Genomic DNA, 6,721 nt, shown 5'->3' on the forward strand with positions numbered 1-6,721 from the left:
GTCAAATGAAAATGAGTCTTTATTATATAATGTTTATAAAGCTAACAAGCAGTTAAATGATGGATTTGCTTCAAAAGTTAAAATGCTACTTTCAAAATTAAATTTCACTCATGTTTGGGAAAATCAATGTACCTTCTCTAAAAAACGATTACTATTAGCCGTCGTGAAGAAGCTCAATGAAAATTACATTATATTTTGGAAAAATTGTCTCTTTAATGATGAAAATTCAATAAATGGAAATAAACTAAGAACCTACAGAAAATTTAAAGTTAAGTATGAACTAGAAAAGTACCTTTTATTGAATTTAGATAAAAATGTTACAAAAAATTATGCTAAAATAAGAATAAGTAATAGTATGTTGGCTGTTGAACGTGGAAGATACAACAAAACAGCTCTAGAAAATAGAATATGTCCTTTATGCCATAAAGAGTTGGAAGATGAATTTCATTTCATCATTACATGTTCAGAAATTAATAAAACTAGGATCAAAATGTTTAATGAAATTTCTAATATTGTCCCCTGTTTTAATTCCATGAGTGAAGAAAATAAATTTGATTTTATATTTTCCTGTGAAGAATGTGATATTTTACTTATCATTGTTAACTACATAAGTGAAATGTATAATGAGAGAAACAATTATAATGTCAATATATGAACTGTGTAATGTATATTATAACATATTTTTTGATACATAAGCATAATATTTTAATACATAACTTTAAAGAGGAGGCATGCTGTCAAAAATAGTATGTTTTTGTTTTTCTTTCAATGCTACATGTTTGTAGTGTAACTGTTTATTGACTATCGTTTTGTAATTTTAATATGCCTGTTTGTTTGTTTTTTTTGTTGTGTATTTTAGTAACAATCCTATTGTTTGGATTTCAAACTAATAAAAATCTTATTCTTATTCTTATTCTTATGATCAGTGTTTTTGTTGTTCCGTTGTATTCCTCTAATTGATATGGTTTCCTCGTTTGTAACTCGGATTTGTTTTCTCTCTCAGTTTTCTCTCGATCGATTTTTGACTTTTCAACAGCGGTATAGTACTGTTCTCAGTCTGAGGGGTTCTGAGTCTTGCTACATACGTCCGCGTATTTGGCTGTGTGGGGATGTACTTACAAGTAGACATGTCTGACCAGGATGAGGACTAAAGATCCAATGCCTCGTTCAGGGAAAGTCTCGCGCTCTCTTGCCGCTAAAGAACTCTACAAAAAGACTTGGGGTTAGTAGATTCATGGCCTGTTGCAAAAAACAAAAAACTCAGTGTATTACCATCATGTCCAAACTTTCCATTGACCGGACAAATCTGCTCTTCGTCTGTTTGCAGAGCCTGTAGAGCCTACCTATTTTTGGTTACTAGTAATTTGTTATCGTCTTAAATGGGCATTCAATATTAACTATGATTAGACTTTAAACAAACAACCATTAATGTGACAAAATAGGAATAAAACAGAGATTTCGCTATTGTACTATTGGTTTATTGGGATTAATTATTTTCCATTTTCTGTGGAGATTTAAAAGTTCAATATATTTTTTAATTAATATTTAAGTAGAAAGTATATGTTCCTTCTCCATTCATGATCTAAATCTTAAATCTATTTTTTCTAAAAAAAAAAAATATAATTTAGGTTTAAAAAGTGTTATTTATTGATATTAGATTAATATTATATCGAACACTTTTAATTGCTTTCAATGTAAAATAAAATCTTCGATTTAATCATCTAATCTGAAATTTTAAAAATTCATAAATGAATTAATTGTTATCTTGAAATTAAAAAAAAAGGTCAGTTTCACTTTATATTACTTTCATATCACACGATGAACATTTTGTTACACTAGACATAGAGAGTCTTTTATAACCCTCATATGGGTCAGGATTCCTAATAGACCTTGAGATGAGGAACGTAATTAAAAAAAATGTTAGTCCGTCATACAATTGTGGATGCTGTGATTTTAAAAATGGACATAATTGAACAATAAAAACTGTTTTATAGAGCTAATGTGATGAGAAAAGAAATATGCAGATTTGACCTGAAATAAATTATTAGAAAGGACAATTTTTTTATTGAACTTTATGATCAGAATTTTGAGATTATTTGAAGAGAGTGACATTTTTCACCATCTTCTGGGGTCCAGCAATTTGCGAAAAAAGTATTCTCACTTGCCACCCCGAAAATTTAACCAGACATGTATAAATGCAGCAGCTTCGATATGAGCCATCATACATGTTCAAGTAAACGATATGGAGGCGACTAAGATTGAGGTTGGAGAAATTTCGACTGCCACGAGCAATGCTAGAATAATGGATAGGAACAGAACAAAATTTTAACCTTGCGACAGGTCACATATACGGACCCCTCAAAGAGTTGTTGCAAGGGTTCTTTGCGTGCATTGTTTGTTTAGCAATAAGGTGTATTACGAAGCAATAGCTCTATTTATTAAGAAATTTTATACTGTCTCCATAACATACCTACATATTTGGCTGGTGATTAAAGCTAGCATGTTAATAGTTTAATTTCTGGTGTGAAGTACACAATAAGCTAATGATTATTATTTTCTTAAAAAATGCAAGAAATATTTTAAAAACATTTAGTTGAGTCACCGAATTAATACACTTTCTTTGTGCTCTTGACTTAATGAGGATAAATGCCACCTGACTGACAAAAATATCTTCAAAATATTTACTTTTGTATTTTTTTTTTAAATATTATAATACTTCAAGTTGTTTCAATATATAGATAGCTTCAAAATATTCACTTTTGTATTTTTTTAAAGGTTATAAATACTCGTTTCAATATACAGATAGCTGAATGACTAATTCAGTCAATTTTATATTTCAATGAGCTTTCATTCAGAAAATATATAGGAAGCACTCATTTAAAGTGGCATATTGGCTACGATTAAAACAAAAAGATTGAATATGCTTTTTTAAATTGAGAGAGGAAATGGGGAATGTGTCAAAGAGACAATAACTCTACCAAGGAGCAGAAAACAGCCCAAGTTCAGAAATGGTTATTTTTTTTTTTATATTTTTTTTGTTTTAAATATTCATAAAAGCGGAGCTCGAAATGATCTTTCTCTATAAGCAGTACTAGTTCGCCGTTGAATCTCTTTACGATAGAGGTTGGATTAAAAAAGACAGTACCAAATCAGAAAGGCAAACATTTACAAATGTATAAATGTAGCAGCTTCGATATGAGCCACCATACATGTTCAAGTAAACGATATGGATCGATCAACGGAGGAAAACGTCTCCATTACCGTTTATGAAAAATTAATTGTTAAGGTTGACATATATAATTTATAAATATATAGAGGTATATCAACCTTCTTTTTCTTCGTGTAAAATTAACATATGACCGAGTTACTGTCGTTTTAAGTTTTTAATTGTTGCCACTGCTTTTATACTTTTTTGACTTTAAAACTGTAACCATTTTGATTTTCTTATAGATTCATTGGGTCACAAATGACCAAAAATACATGCCACGTGTCACAAGTCACAACGTTTTAACGCCAACCCCTTTTTTCTCGTATATACGACATCAACGAGTGCGACTTATTAAGAATACAGTATATTGACTGATGCGCAATTTGGATTTGTCCCTGGATATGGTACACACGACGCGATTTTTGCCCTTCATTCTATTGTATCAAAAAGTTTACGTAAAGGAAAGCGTCTCTATTGTTGTTTCATTGATTTTGTCAAAGCTTTCGACAGTGTGTCACATTATGTTTTATGGCAAAAAATGTTAAAATGCGGTATTAGTGGAAATTTACTGAACCTTATTAAATCAATGTATTCTAAGTTAAAAACTTGTGTTAAATTAGATGGTGAATTTTCAGATTTCTTTCATTGTAATGTTGGCCTAATGCAAGGCGAATCATTATCACCATTTTTATATGCAATTTATGTAAATGACATAGAAATTGAGTTAATTAAACAAGGAATAGAACCATATGAAGTAAAATTGTTAAATCTTTATCTTTTTATGTATGCTGATGATACAGTTCTCTTCAGCGAAAGTATTTCTGATTTACAAAAAATGATAGTCACTGTATATGATAGTTCATACAAGAATGGTCTTGATATTAATTTAAGAAAAACCAAAATAGTTGTTTTTCGTAACAAAGGTGTACTGAAAGAGAACGAAAAATGGTATTTGAATGGTAAAATGATAGAAATGTGTGATCAGTTTGTATATCTTGGTTTGTTATTAAACTATAACGGTACTTTTACTGTAACACAGAAAACACTATCTGAACAGGGTAGAAAGGCTACATTTTGTTTATTGAGTAAGATTTATGATGATTGTTATAACACTGAGACTTTGATGTCCCTTTTTGATACATATGTAACAAGTATTGTGAATTATGGTTGTGAAATATGGGGTTTCCATAAGGGAGCTGATATAGAAACGCTTCATTTGTATTATTTAAAAAGAATTTTGAAAGTGAGAAAAACGACTGTGAACCATATGGTGTATTTTGAACTTGGGCGTTTACCATTGTATGTTAATAGATATGTAAGAATGGTACGTTATTGGTTGAAGCTATTAGAATCTAATATTTGTATATTGAATAGTATTTATGAAGATATGTACGAATCTAGTTTTGTTAAACCGAATGATAAACTCAATTGGAGTTGTAAAATAAGAGACATACTAAACAGGTATGGATTTAATGATATATGGTTAGCACAAAGTGTTGGAAATAGTCAATTATTTTTGCATGAATTTAAAAAAAGAATTGTTAATAATTATATAGCCGAAGCCTTGTCATTGTTTGAAAACACATCAAAATGTTATTTATATCAATATATACATGATGGACATACTTTGCAATTTTATTTGAATCGACCATTGAACAGTTTATATCAGTCGTATGTAACTAAATATAGAATAAATTCACATTCACTTAATGTAGAAACTGGAAGATACTTTAATATTTCCAGAAATGAGCGTGTTTGTAATATGTGTAATAAGAAAGTCATCGAAGACGAATATCATTTTATACTAGAGTGTGATAAATATGTAAATGTCAGAAGTAAATATATTAAGATATATTATTACAGAAACCCATCTACCTTCAAATTAGTTCAATTACTATCTGTAAGAAATATTAAAGAATTAAATAATCTGGGTAAATATCTGTACGAGGCAGAGAAAATTCGTAATACTTGATTTTTGTTTTGTACCTTTATTACCAATGTAAATTATATGCCAAACTCCGCTATATATTAATGCTGTATATGTTTATGTATATGTTTATGTAAACTGTATAATTTGTGTATGTATTTAATCCTATGAGCTGTATATTTGCTTACGGAATAAAGAATTATTATTATTATTATTACCAGGAGCGGGTCCAGGTAAGGGCGTAATGGGCATACCCCCTTTAAAAAAAAACCAACTATTATAATCTGCTCATTTTTTATTGACTACGACAATTTATCATATTCTTTAATTGAACATGTGTTCAATTAAAGAATATTTATTTCTTTTATACTGATTCCCCCATCTGATGGGTGACTTGGACACCCTTTTTGATCTTTTTTAAACCACCAAAAACGGTAAGTAAATCTATTCATGGAACTATTATAAATACAATGTTACACTATTGTTATTGCAAAAGTTAGATTCTACGCCCCCTCTTTCGAATATCCTGGAAACGCCCCTGATTGCCATAGTGTTTCTTGCTATGATCATCATGATGTGCCTCTATAGTGGACAATAAATTGTTGACCCTGAAGATGTTTTCCAGTTACCCCCGGGTTATTTCTGGAGCCCATGTTGCTCAATATTTAGTTTTTCAATATATTGTTTTGTTAAATTGTCTTCTGCGCACTTTTTTGGTTATTTCAACAATTATTTGTTCGTCTTTGGTTTTGATTTGGACCATGACATTTTCTCCCTTTTTGTTTTTAAAACCTTTCTTGGAATATTTATAACTTTATTTTCAATGCCGTTGCAGATTATACCTGAATCTATTCATGATCTAACCTTTGCTAAGAACACCTCTCATAAACTTGGTTTTATTATACACAGACACAGAACACTTAGTGCCATTAATAAACGTCAACAAAACTATTTGTATGAAATATTCGATTAGAACAATACTGATCCATTTATTTTATGTTTAAATTGTTCCACTAAAACACAATTAAAATAAAATATTTTAAATGCAATTTAATTGAAAATATAGATTTACATGATTGTCCTTGCAAAATAAAATCCGGAATTAAAAGTAATGGTTTACAAATTAACAAAGTAACATAATGGAAAAACGTGTCCGAATAAAGATAAATGAACAATAAATCACATTTTCTCTTTATTAACATAGGAAATAACTGAGGAAACACAAGATATGGACACTTTATGTAGTTGTTAGTACTTTAAATACCACTTAAAACAATCGTGCCTATATCAAGGCGGTCATATTATATTGGTAGAGAAAAGGGTACCAGGAGAGAGTCCCAACTCAGAAAACTGGTTTCATGTATCTTTATCAACTAAGATAGATTTCGATCCCACCCGGCGACTAGCAAGATTCGAAATTCACATCGTCTTTGTTGACATGACAGTGATAACTGCAGATGAACTAAACAGACTAATTATCAGGCCCGTAGCCAGGAATTCCCAAGAGGGGGTTCGTTTGACTCACAAAATTGACTTTAACAGTCACAATTCGAACAGAACATTGACTTTAACAGTGCTTATTTGTT

The sequence above is a fragment of the Mytilus trossulus genome, chromosome 6 (genome assembly GCF_036588685.1).
Source record: "Mytilus trossulus isolate FHL-02 chromosome 6, PNRI_Mtr1.1.1.hap1, whole genome shotgun sequence".
Taxonomy (NCBI): domain Eukaryota; kingdom Metazoa; phylum Mollusca; class Bivalvia; order Mytilida; family Mytilidae; genus Mytilus; species Mytilus trossulus.